General features: G+C 43.6%; 1 protein-coding gene across 1 annotated transcript in view; it reads right to left on the bottom strand.

The window, feature by feature from the left end:
- Positions 1-7,643, bottom strand: part of gprc5ba (G protein-coupled receptor, class C, group 5, member Ba) — a 14,282-nt gene extending 6,639 nt beyond the window's left edge. Inside the window, exon 1 of the mRNA XM_079233706.1 lies at positions 7,495-7,643. The gene's annotated coding sequence lies outside the window, so the exon portion shown is untranslated. The remainder of the gene's footprint in view (positions 1-7,494) is intronic.
- Between the last annotated feature and the right edge of the window lie 6,865 nt (positions 7,644-14,508).

A 14,508-nucleotide genomic window follows, 5' to 3' on the forward strand; every position in this document is an offset into this window, starting at 1 on the left:
CAGCTACAGTGTATAATTTGTGCAGTCTTGTCCAGTGAATCGGCTGCCGGGGCACTGACAGGAAAACTGCAGCATCATGCATATTTTTTTATGGAAAAAAAACAAGATACAGAAGTGTGTACAAGCAGTTCTACCAACTATCAGGCATCTCAGGGCATCTAGCAAGCCGTGAGACAATGCATACTGCATTGCACACAAATACACAGCACCTCAAGCACAAGTACAAACACTCAAGTACTTTGAGTGAAAAAATTAAAGTACAGCAGCAGGGGAAATCAATGCTGTCTCAGTCTACTTATTCCTTTATTCTGACACAACTTGTCAGACAGCCGCGCACGCACATACACACAAATACGCATTCTTTCGTTTCATTGAGGCCTTTGCTGAGATAATCAGCGCTGTCGTTTCACCTGACAAGCTGTGTGTTTTTGAGAGGTTGATCTGTATTTCAAGCCACCACGAAGCAGCACACACGTACACAGACACACAAGGCCTCTTTCTGCCAGGTTATTGTCAACTGTCTCTCCACATCATCGCTAAGCTTTCGGAAAATTCTTTCCAAGCTGGCTCATACACTAGTGTGTCAAACATTCTGCTCGTTCAAAGAACACACACACACACGCTTTTCTCGGCGCTCTTACTCTTTGGATTGTTTATTTCAACTGTAGTTTTTGACATCAAAAAATCTCCCGGGGTCCACAAATAGACCGTACCACAATATTTACATACCACATAAAGGACACTGGATATCCCTGACTTCATGTTCTTTCTCCATGCCAGTAAGTCAGAGAGAGTTACATGGTGTAGCCGTCACTGGGGAGTGGTAGATTTAAATACACACTAGCCAGGGCTACAGGTCACACACATCCCTTCCAGCGCGTAGCTTATTAAATGGGGCAGACAGCGAGAAAGAGACAGACTCTTAGATACTAGATTTATTTTATCATGAGGAAAATAAGGACAGAAGAGGGAGGAAGACTGGTGGATTTGCAGCAAATATACTATAACCAGACTTGTTTTTAATTGTATGATCCGTCACTTTACTACATCTGACTTTTTCTCCAGTGGTGTAATGTTGTGAAGTACATTTACTAGTATAGTACTGTGCTTGAGCACACATCTGAGGTACTTAAAGGTGTTAAATTCAAAGTTGAGAGCCTTCATTTAGCATCCGTCAACTATTTTCTATGTAAAGACGTAATGGAGTAATTTATCTACCTGAGCAGAGAATGAAGTCTCTTCTCTATGTGTTGTAATCTGAGCTTCTCTGTGCTTTGTTGACATTGCCGGCCGGTCACGCTTCTCTTTTAGGGCTCCATTTGCGAGCTGACGGCCTCCTTTCTGCTCCGTGCTCGCACGACTGTTACAGCTGATAACGCTGTCTCAACCGACGTCACCGTCGCTGCAGCCAAGTACCCACCCTCCGGTTCCCCTCAGGCTAACTACGTTAGCACTGTTAGAATTGCTGCCATTGATTGCACTGTTCGTGCTGCTGGCACTGCTTGCTGCGAGCCGCCAGCTCAGCCGTCGCTGTGTCGATAGCCGCTGAGGCAATAAATATGCTTTGACTTCTGTATCGAAAACTTTTAAGTTTCTTGCTTTCATGCAACTTTGTAGTTCTATTCCACTACAATTTGGAGGGAAATAGTGTTCTTTGTACAGCGTCAAAATAGTTACCAGTTACTCTACAAATACGTTTTTGTATGCAAAACAAATGAAGAGCCTATAACATATTATAAATTGAACTACCCTAACTGTATATAAATAATTGAAAATTGAAACATTAAAATATTTGATTGTCCCAACTTCTCAAAGGTGAGGATTTATCGTCTTAAGCTACACTAAAATGTCGAGGCTTTGATCTGTTGGTCAAACAAAACCAGCATGTTGGTGTCACTGGTGATCTTGGTAATGGTGATGGGCAATTCTTACTATTTTCTGAAGTATCACAAACCAAACAATCAATCGATTAATCGAGAAAATAATCAGCATATTAATTAAATGAATGCTGCCCTATAAATAATTGTTTAAAAGTTGCTCAACCAACTACAAGCAACATGCTGCTTACAAATTAATAATAAATAGTGGTCTAATGGCATAACCGTCACAGAAATGTTTCTTTAATTAGTACTTTTCCTTTTAATGCTTGAAGTATATTTTCCTAATTATTCTTACATACTCCTCATTTTGAATGCATGTGTCTGTCCTAATATCCATATAAAATAAAGTATGTTTTTAAGGCAGTGTTTACAACTTGTGAAATATCATTATTTATTCCTGTGAGACCCAAGAGGGCATAACAGTGAAAGTGTGTGTTTGTGCATATTCATTTGTTTAGAGCTCTTTCATGTATCCTTCAGAGATTTACACCCTCCGAATTCTTCCTCATTACAAAAATTCTTCGCTCCCTTGTTTCCTGCCATTATCTCCGCCTGCCGTTTCCTGTCGTCTCCTTACCGCCTTCATGCTGCAGCTCACTGCCACAGGTTATTATTGGTCTACATTAACATCAATCAAATCCATGCTTAAAAAAAAAAAGGATGAGTCACCACAACTCAAAATAGAAAACACAGTGCTGGAGCTTTTCACACACACACACACACACACACACACACACACACACACACACACACACACACACACACACACACACACACACACACACACACACACTTTACACTGACATGCATAACTGAACAAGCTGCACAAAAACAGACACACTCCTGATAAACACATGCTTTTTTTTCGTTATGTTGTTTTTCTCGCGATTGCCATGGTTACTCTAAATGACAGAAATAGAGAGAACGGTTCACTGTGAGCTCATTGTTCACTGAAACACTCGGGATCCTCAACAAGCCTGCTCTTCCTTTTTTTCCTTTCCTTTTTGTCTTCTTTGTCACACTTCCTAATGACAATCACAAGAGACACAGAGACAGGAGCTTGTGCACACTAGTGAGTGACCACTTTTTCATTCACTCACCCTCTCACCCAGAAACTCCCTCTTGCACAGATGGTTGCTCTGGCTGCTTTTTGAGTGGGACTTGGCAGACTGGTGAGCTGAAGGATGCACACAGAGTGCCCTACACACACACACACACACACACACACACACACACACACACACACACACACACACACACACACACACACACACACACACACACACGCAAAATCACCAATGCTCCTGCAATCATGCAGGACACACAGTACATAAGACACACCTCCAGCACACATGCCACACACTTGAGTCCTCTTCCCTGCTTCTCACTAATATGACTCATGTGCAAAGAGAAAGAGAGCCCCTGGCCTTCCGCTCTGTGCAGCACAGAGGAGGCTGCCTCCGTCTCATCCTCCATTCCCCTCCCTCCCATCTTTCTAGACATGTTTCTCTCTCTGTCACTCCCGCTCCATGCAGCCATTTCTGTCCTCTCCTCCATTTAAAATCCTCTATACTGTCGGTTTCAATGCCACTTCTCCTCCAGAGCAGCCGGAGCGGTCTCATCTCTCTGCTACATTTGAAGATGTGCTGTGAAAGATGCACCCCACACGACTCCTCTCCCCACATTTTCTCCCTCTGTTCACCCCCCAACTACCATCTAATCTCAAACACACCCCTCTTCCTTCCATTTTGGCTTCTCCTTCTTCCCTCCTTGTGCCCCTTCCTCCTTCCCACCCTCCCTCCCCCTTGCCTTTATTCTTGCTGTGTATCTTATGTAACTGGGTAAGGATCCAGCTCCTGCCAGTTCTGCTGCATGGCTGCTGTTTCTCAGGCATCCTCTTCCTCAGTGCCAAGCAGCCTGCTGGCACTCGGAGGTCCATCTTAGTTTTGTATTCTGCACATAGCGGGGTTACATGCATTCATGCTGCACATGTCACTCGCACACACACAGGCTGGTGCGATGCCCATTTGTACTGGCTCTATGTGCATGTAACTAGAACATTCATCTTGGTGGCATGTATTATGCATCTGTGTGTGAAGGCAACACATTCTCTCAAAAAGCTGAATGTGACAAGTATGCATCATGCATTCCTTCTACACACACAACAGGAATACAGGCGTGAGATTGCAAATGTGCAGCACTGCAGTCCTTCAAATCATCTCCTGGCTGAATAGGCCATGATGGGGGAAGCTAGCAAGCCGTCCTGTACAATTACCTTCTCCTGTAATTATCAGACATAGCGCACAAGCAGATGCTAATTACCGTGGTGATAATTGGAAGGATCATTGCATTTTGACGGCTTTCTTCAATCCTTGGTTTTTTTTTTTCATTCGCCACACTTTTGTTTTATTCAGACTACTGACGGAGAAAGTGTGTGTGTCTGTATGAGTGTGTGGGTGTCTGTCTGGGAACACACGGTCCAGCTGTTGAGGTGAGCAGGTCATTTGCAGGACCTGTGATCTCCGTGAGAGTCTACAGCCTTATCCACTGTCTTGTCTAACACTAACAGACCTTTCCTTTTCTGACAGCGCATTCATTTCCATTTTACATCAGTGGCTGGGATTACATAAGGCCTTAGATATCAGTCGTGTTAAATTAACCCGGGCTGTCTGGATGTTCTGTCTCATTATATGGGATTTACTTTGGATTAAAAACACATCTGTGCTTCAGAATAAGATTGCATGCTCTGCCCACTGGGTTTGGAATTGGATGCATCCAAGACTCGTCTTTTATCAGTTATTTCTTCTGTCAGCTCTCTTGACCTTCTCTGGTGTCTTGAGTGAGAATAAATGGCTTTACGTTTGAGTCTGGCCTGAAACATTGTCCAGAAAGGGGAAGGAATGGTAATAAGGACCAATAAAGACCTGAGATCCCAGATATATCTGTTCTTCTCTGTGATTCATGTGTCACATTGACCAGCTGGTTGGCTGGTAAATCTCTTTCCTGCTTCCTTTACATGTGTGTTTCCGACGTCATCAAGCTGGCATTCAACATTTTCAACATTCGACATACTCTTCGCCTGGATGCTCATTCACAAAAGATAGCTCTCTCTCTTTCTCACTCAAGGATGCTGCGACAGGACAAATAGTCATTGTGATCACTGAACTTTTGACTTGTGATGGATGTCCTTACCAATGGTGCATTCACTCAGAGACCTCCTACGCAGAACATTGCAAAAGCACAGCCAAAACATTTCCAAAAATCTCCCGTGTAAGTTTGCTGAAATAAACACAACACAGCCGAACCTTTAATATATTATTTCCCATGAATAGATAGGGGCTTGAAAACAGTCATTTTGATTTTCAGATGTTTGTTTTCGTGAACAAATGCAAAGGAATGCATTACGCTCACCACAGGAAACTCAACCCGCTTTCTACTTTAAATAAAATGCATAATAACCATAAATGACATTGCAGGATCTGATCTGTCTGACTCCTCACACAGCTTCTCTGAGTAATGTCGAGATAATTTTGAGGTTGCAGTGCATGTGTGAAAGGTGCTTTAGTCTCCAATCTCTCCACATCTCTAACCTTCCAGAGTGACGTCACCAATCCCTTGTGTGGCAGATAAAAATAGGAATAAAACAGGGAATGCAGAGAAGGAAAGAGGGGAGCAATGCGGTAAACGTCAAGGCATGACGTATTTGTGTGCTAAAATATTGAAACGGTGTTTTTGAGGACAGGTTTCAGGAAAGAAATAAACCCGCAGATGACAGGAGTAGCAGAGCCAAGTGGAAAGGCATATTGAGTGGCGAGACTGAAAAAAGGGTGGTCCATTCACCGCCGTCCTCCTGGGCATCAGCACAAACAAACTGACAGTGGAAGCATTTCTCCCAGCCTCTTCAGACAATCCCGGCCATCCTAATTAGGCCTCATTACCATGTGACCGAGCTCACAGCAAAACCATATGCTAATTGACTTAACAATTAACAGCGCCAGCGCCTTACACCCCTCCCTCTGCTCCCTTTTCTTCGTTCCCCTCCTCTTCCTACATCAACAACCGATGTGGTTGTGATCAGTCAGATGTAAAGGCATCCCAAACCTAAAAAAAGCACCCCTGAAACAGAGCCACTGACCTCCAGTGTTGTGTTTTCTGCTTCTTTGGGACGTCACTGTGCATCTTCTGTTACAGATACAGTGATGCGGGTGATCACAGGAGCCTAGGGAGATCAGATTTGGTTCTAGAGTGTGATGGTGATCAGAGCAGCAGGAGAAACAAGGAAAAGGCGGATGTGCAAAGAAAGAATTGGAGTGAACACAAATGCTCATGAAAGGAAAACCAGAGAAGTTCCAATGTATGTGGAAGTATAGCTAGGTTCCGTATCATGCGTACATAATGAGGTCGTGCACACACACACACACACACACACACACACACACACACACACACACACACACACACACACACACACACACACACCATCGAAACAAGCTACATATGGCATCAGCCCCAAGGAGATACTGTAGCATCCTCTTTCCCCATGGGGAAGCAGACTAACTCATGAAAGCACAGCCTGAGAATAAACAGCTCCACTCTGCTGAATATTGATTAATGATGGAAAACAGAACACTCCAAAATAGGCCCGGGAGCTTTCTGAGTACACACATCTGCACTGATGGAGGCTCGAGGCTCATGTATCATCTATCTATTGATCAACAGAAAGTTAATCCATGCATTGACTCCCATTTCCATACAAACTCTCTTAGTCTAATTGGATACAAGTGGTCATTTAAGCGTAAGTTGGACAACAAGCCTTTTGTTTATGAGGCAAGTGTGGGAGGGACACGTCTCCTTAAGGTGACACCATTGGTTTTAGCTGACCTAAGGAGCAGCTCTTAATGCAAACACAAATGCCCCCCACACCCTCCCCCTCCCTCTTAACAATACTAGCCACATGGGAGGGTCCCTGGGGGCTTCCAGAAGAGAGTGTTTGTTTGAGGGAGCAGCGGTAAGACCATTGTTACTGATGTGTGTGTGATCCAAATATAAAGAATGACATCTATCCTCTCAACTAAAGAATGGAGGAGTGATTGACTCTCCTAAAAAAATGCCAGTATATTGTTAAGTGAAAATGAAGGTGCAGCTACTAAAAGAAACCAACATTTTCATCCCCCTGAGAAAAATGTGCCACAGCCAATCAGAGCTTGAATATCACACAGGTCAAAGTCCTCCATGTCTTTAGTCAAGCTTAACATGGCTTTTACAAATGCCCTTTGAAGTAATATGTGCCAAGCCCTGTGTGTAAATGTACATTTCTGCAGCATGTCTTGTGCGTAAATGTACAGTTCTGTCTGAAATACTGCGTGCCCTTTCTGATTCACACACCTATGCATTTGGTGCATCGACATCGCCTTTCTGTCTGGGCTGTCATTGATGCAACTTCCACCTCAGTAAGCCCCCATCACAACTCGATGCATTCAAATGAACCGAGATCTAAAATAGTCCGACCCACTGGATATATATCACGCGCACCATCTCCACAAGGAGATCACCGTCGCCGACCCCCATTCTTATGAACCAATACCCCATGAGCTACATGGTGAGCAGCACGTACCTTAATCGACGTAAACAAATCCGGTCGAGAGCGAATGCAGATGCACAGTTGTCAGGTTTTATGGGAGACTGGGGGAGTAAAAATGTCACATTTCGGAATGAGCCCCGCTCGCAGTGTTTGCGTATTCTCTGTCCATCCACATGGACTCGTGCGCGATGAGCCCAGATGATTCCCCTTGCTCCAGCTTTGAAAACAGGGGAACCCGATTATTCAGCCGGTGTCTGTTGTCCTCAGAGGCAGAATGGGCATGGACGAAACAAACCGGGGTTTCAGGATTAAAATGTGGAAGGGATTCTTGATCGTTTTCACCTAAATCCTTTGTTCATCGGTGCGCATCTTTGACTTTCACGCTGCACCAATAAAAGAGCATTCATCAAAAATAAATGGAACACACAGAGTCCAAATCCTGTAATGCGCAGAGTCGGGGGTGCCTTCCTCCTGCTACCGTGCTGAATGTGCCGCTTAATGTCCGAGTTGACGCTCACTGCTCCTTGCTGCACATCTCCCGACTGAGTGCATCACCAAAACTGCGCTCCGCATAACGCGCGTACTGATAATCCCCCTCCGCGGACACACACACACACACACACACACACACACACACACACACACACACACACACACGCACACGCATACACGCACACACAGAAAGTGACAGCTCACCAGATCCGCCACTTCTCTGTTCTCTCTCCCTTTAACTGGTTTACTCTACGATAAATGAATTGGTGGCTGACAGAGGGATCACCTTTCTAGACGCAAAGGTCTTCCTCTCTTACACACACACACACACACACACACGCACACCTCCTAAATATTTCCGTTATCTTAATGTCAGTATAACAGGCTGTACGCACAGCTTGGACTCTTTTGCATGCTACTCCCGCTCAGTTCCAGGTAGCGGTAGTGGTTTTGCCTGGTTGACTGCGCTAAATCATAGAAAATGTGCCCATTCAGTATCAAGTTATACTCTTAAAACTCTATTTCCGGGCATATCTTTCAGAATAAAGTGCTTAAGATAAGTGAGATTCCTTTTAAAAATACAAATCAAATCAGCTTATTGTGAAGATATTGCTATTATGCCAAATCAGCATCTATTCAAAAATCGTTTAAAAATACTTATTAATACATTTTCAATAACATGTAAGTGTAAGTACAAGTGAATTTGATTCTGTATTAAATCAGACACGGATGGCACAGCGCTGTGTATTACATCTTTTTTTCAACCAAGAATTATTTGCGTTGGTTCAGGGTACTTGGCTGAAAACATATTTCACAGGGGGTACATCACTGAAAAAGCTTGGGGACCACTGGGTTAGACCATTAGTTGCAAATTAGGGTTTAGAGTTCAGTTCACTCCAACCTGCTGAGCAGTGGCATCATACTCATTGAGTCAGGACCCGCTGCCATCTTACTGCAGTCTATTACATGTTTAAAAAAGGTCAACACACAAATCCCTGCCCCCTTCTTCTGCAACTTTACGAGGTGACGCTCTTATTTTGAAAGTAATCCAGCCTCTTGTGCTGGGTACTCTGGTTATCTCTGGCTGCTTGACACAGCCACAAACCGCTGTGGTGCCTATTATTTCTCCCTCTCGTCACATGCTTGTCGCCTCAGCTGCTTCAGTCCATCTACTAGGGAGGCTTTCAGTGGTGGAGCCCAAACGACCCCCACTACATCCACCCCCACTAGGGCTTCTAGCTTCTACCCTGCCTTTATAATGGTGCATATGGGCCAGTGGAAGTCATCTATGACAATGTTGTCACCATTTACACTGGGTCCCATAAGTGCTTGAAACTCTAGTCTTGGCCAATCAGGAGCAAAGCAGCCATGACACCTCTGACCAGGTGTTCCTAATGCTGCTATACGGGTATAACATATTATCAGAGAATAGATATACAAACATCCACTCTCTCATCTCTCATTTTATGGAATTGTAAATAATCTAGTGATTTGGCGTTGTGTTAATCTACTCTTAAACGTTAATGGTAGAAAGCTAAATCCTTCTGCAATATGAGCTGAGAACCAACGACCAGGCAAACATTCTGCATGGGATTGCCCTCTCATTGTCTGCCCCCCCATTTTCCCTTTCACATACATAAATACATGCAAAGTGAGATGACATACAGGCTCTGGGCAGTAAAGAGGCGTATCATATGGAGTGGCAGCTGAGGATGTGAGACTAATCTGACAGGTGCAGTCTGAGAGTGACAGCATGGGAAGAGGGGGTGGAGGAAAAGGAGGAGGGGAGGGGTCTCTCCTCGAAACAGGACGACTAAGGAGATTAATGGCTCTCACTTTCTCAGCAAACCGGCTCAGGCAGTGCCATGCTTATTGCCATCATCTTTGTTATCAGCAGGGAGAGAGTGTGTACATAAGAAGCAATCATTACTCGGTTATACATAATGTTTATGGGAGGAACATTAATTTGCCATGTAGGGTGATAGTATGTTTAAGAGTTGTATCAATATATAAGCCAAATTACTGAATATTGAGCTTTGAATATACATTTTACATTTTGTGACTGGAAGAAATAATAATTTTGGGAAATAAGCATTTTATCTTTTTGACCAAAAGTTATATTTGTAGACTGATAGGCTCAGCTCTCCTCTCTGTATTGTGAATATGTAGCTGAATCCAGTTAGCGTAGCTTAGCACAAAAAAACAAAGACTGGAGGGCAAGGGGAAACAGCAATACAAAAGCCAACATGTAACCTGCAGTGTTAAGGGGTTTATGTGGCTGACTATTTATTGGCCGGACATGGTCATACCTAAAATATTTTCTACAGCAAGAATACCGCAAAAAGTGCTGAAACGTATCTATATATTGACTCATCCCATAAGCAAAAAAGTAAAGAATAAAATCACACTTGAGATGGTGTTGAGGGGGGTATATTTAATCTCGATTCTGTATGTATTACTAGTTTAGATATAAGTGGTAGTCGGCCTGCAATCCCATAAATGTAATTTTCCACTTGTTGAAAACAGATAACACTCCTACCGTGTCACTGAAAGTTTATTTATGTCTAAAAATCACTATTTCATTCATGTGTGTTATATTTGACGGACTATAGCCCACCCATTTATATCTCTTGAAATAGCTCCAATGAGCCCGACTGTATTCATGGGTGATGATGTTAGTCCCCATAGCCAATTCAAATGGTGAGAGCATTTTCTTAAACTTGACATCACTGTATAAAATTACCTTTTGTGACCTTTGATTATTACATTCTGGACACATCAACATTCAGATGTCACATTGTAGCTCTCTAGAGTCACAGTTTATCTCAAATGTATGTGATATGGATTCTGGCACCCAACAACACAGTAAGTCGACATGTTCGATGTGTAACTTTAGTCTACCACTCTGAGGTCTTTCGTGTTTGCCTCCAGTCTTTCCTTTGTTTTGCTTCCAGCTAACACTGTGACGTAAGCATGACGTTTGGGGTCTATAGTTTCGTCTCTGTTTATGTTCTTTCTTCCTTCTCTCTCCTCCGTCCCTCATTATAGGCTACATGCCCCCCGTGCTGCCCGGAGGTTGCCTCACCTCGTTAAGACCCTTCTCAGCTGAAACACAATGAACCACAGAATGATGGCAGGATGGCCGACATTGCTGCAGCTGTTTCCAGTGACAAGCATCAGGATGAGAGCCTACGACCTCACAGGATGTATTAACTATGAGAGGATGCAGGAAAAACTCTTATTTTAAATAGCTTTTTGTTTCCAGACACACATCCCATTTTTAAGGTGGAGAATGCATTATGGAGAAACGGTCAGCTGACCAAGTATTTTGTGTATAAACGCTACAATTATTGACAAATACCAGTGAAATGTGCTGACTTGGTCACAGAGGAACTGAAGGTAGTGTGTTTCGTGAGATAATCCTGATCTCATGTGTTCATCACGTTGATTTAAACCCTCCGCCTGTCACCAGCCGCCCAGAATACTATAAACCTGCAGGGGTCATGGCCATTCATAGTAGCAAAGCACCATTGAAGGAGGGTAAATATTAAAGGTCAACTGAATGTGACAATGTTAATTTGAGACAATTTGCATGTTCTGTATCTGGAGGACAGGACATATGCATAGAAGACCTCACACAAACACAGACAAAGCAGTCTTATCTGAACGCGTCAAAGACCACCGCATAGGCAGTAGCACACTTGTTTTCCTTCAGTGAGCCTTAGAGACCTTTCTGTCAGCTCCTCGGGTTTCTCAATGGCTCTAAACAGGATTTAACCTTTGAAAGGTCAGGGTGAGGTCAGTGGAATGAAGGCAGCTCAAGGATTTACCTTCCTCCTCTATCATCCACTCATTGTGTCCACATGCTGAAAGTGACATAGTGTTTTTAAAGCCTTAGTCAAGGACAGAGGAGGATCTTTTTTTATCAGCAGAGCAGAAATATCCACGAACATAGACACGATGAAAGTGGGATACAGGACAGTCAAAGATCAAAGGAATTTAGACTTTTATTTAGCAACAGGGATGTTTGTTTGTCTGTCTCACAATAGCTCAACGATCATGGAGGGCGATTGGTCGGGTCTGTTGGCTGGTCCATGACTTTGGTCTAATGTTGAAATATGTTAACTATTAGATAGATTGCCAAGAACAGACATTCATGGTCCACAGAAGATGAATCCTACTAACTTTGATGATCCTCTGACTTCTCCTCTGTGTGCTGTCAATGCGTTGATATTTTTAATTTTGAATTAAATATCTCAACAGCTAATGGATGACTACCATGACATTTGGCACAGACATTCAAATCCCCCTCAGGTTGACATGGATTGGCTTTAGAGACCCCTTCACATTTGCCATCATCAGGTCAAATATACATTTGTCCAGTGTTTTGGTTTATGACCAAGTACCTGCAAAACTAATGACTGTCCCATCGTCCTTAGTTGTACTTTGTGATAATGCTGCATTTATGCAATGTCTCTAGAACAATCTCTCGTTACTCCAACATGGTTATGCTCATTCATAGATGGTTACCCGTATTGCCTTGCGAACATCAGCATGTTAGTATTGTCATTGTGAGCATATTAGCATGCTGATGTTAGCATTTAGCTCAAGCTAAGCAACACCTCACAGAAGCGCTAACATGACTGAAGACTCTTGCTCTTGTTAAACAACTAATATGAGGGCGGGATTTGACTACAGCCGAGTTATATAAAGTCACAGCCTGTCTCTTTCTTTCTCCTGCAGCCACTTCATCCCAGTCCAGGCATTAACCTCTCGAGGTCCTGTGTTACTTCCACCCTTCTTCACAATTGCCCAACCAAGTGGAAGCGGCTCTGGCGCGCGGCAGAGTTTGAGATGGGGTGGGCTGACTCCAGAACAGTGTGTCTGTGGAGTCCTAAAAGGAGAAAAGATTGGGGACATGGGTGTTTGGGGACGGGGGATTATTGGGCAAGATCAGAAGATACTGGAGCGCTCACTACACACATAGCATGAGACTTCAACTCTTTCAATCTGCCCTCCACACCCAGACATACTGTTAACCCCCTGTGTGGAATCAGACACCACACAGACAGATTATCCTTCCCTGAGTCTGTCATTTAATGTGTCCCCTGTCCCCTGTCCCCCCCCCCCCCCGAGTTGCACAGGACACAAATAAGTTTGTATGGGCTCGGTATACGTACAAGCACTCACACACACACACACAGGGGTGGGGTAGGGGATTTGCGATCACAGCATGCAATGATTTTGGGGGTTTGGGGAGAGTGGAGGATTATTGATTTAGTAGGACACTAGCCAGATGTACACACATTCCCGACACATTGCCTCGCTAATGTTTCTCTCCGGGGCCTTTTCATTCATGTTGTCTAATGTAATGTAGGTCCATCTATCCGTCCACACAATGACAGATTTTTTTTTCTTTCTGTGTCAACGTCACAAATACCAGGTTTCTTGCTTTATTGCTACTCCTCCTCTAAAAGCCCTTTCCATCTCTTCATCTCTTTGCTTTCTCAGCCTGTCAAACATCCCTCACGCCTGCTATTTCTTCCCCTCTCAGCTTTCACGTCACGTCCTCGTCTCCTTATTTGCTTAGATGTTTAATTCAGGGAATAGAATCAAACCGATCCAGTTGCTCTCTGATATTTAAGTGATACTTTAAACAGGACTTTCAAACATCCTGAATTCAGCAGTACAGAGCAAGTTTAAGTTTAACCTTGTTCTGTGTGTTTATGTGCGTCTCTGTGTATATGGAGGATTGAGCATATAAATGGAGCTGGCAGGAACAAGAAAGCAGGACCAGACTCAGGAAGGAAGGAGCGCCACTCAAATTAATCTCCATTGAACGGCCCAGTAAAGGAGCAGAACCATTTTTGGGAGAAAGGAGCCATCTCCTAGGTGAGTACCATGGCAACAGCCAACGTGGGCCCCAGCCTTCAGAGCTGTCCTTTTCAAGCGCCTGATCAGAAGTGGCAGGCCAGGTTTATTTGTTATGTGGCCTTATACTCTCTCTCTCTCGCCCATTCTTCTGCCTCTCTTTTCTCTTCCTGCATGACACGGTCCTGGCCTTGTTCACCAGGGAGGCTCTGAGAAGACTGCGGAGGGCGAGTGTCTGTGGGAAAATGTTGCCAGACAACACGGGGGTATGTGGCAGTAAGGGCCAGCTAATATCATTTGGGACAAAAAGGGAATATTAGACTAGTTAAAATACATTTTAGAGCTGGATTAACTACTGTTGTATGGAACTGCAGATGCTTACCTCTTTGTCAGGTTTTAATACAAGGTATAAACGGAAATAGAAGAGTTTTTAAATTTAAATCTGTCAGTCATCATCACTTGGTTGTTTCAAATTATCTAATTCTTATTTTTGACCACAGTATCATTAGTATGTTTGTTCTTATTTGCATGCTAGCAGCCCTGGAGATGTGGGAGTCAGTTGGCGCAATTGTGGAGACCGAAATATCTCCACAATTGGATTGACACAACATTTTGCCCAGACATTCATGTTCCCCACGACGGATGAATCCTGACTTTGGGGATCACTGACATTTTTCTTTTGCA

The sequence above is a fragment of the Taurulus bubalis genome (assembly GCF_910589615.1).
Source record: "Taurulus bubalis genome assembly, chromosome: 17".
NCBI classification, from domain to species: domain Eukaryota; kingdom Metazoa; phylum Chordata; class Actinopteri; order Perciformes; family Cottidae; genus Taurulus; species Taurulus bubalis.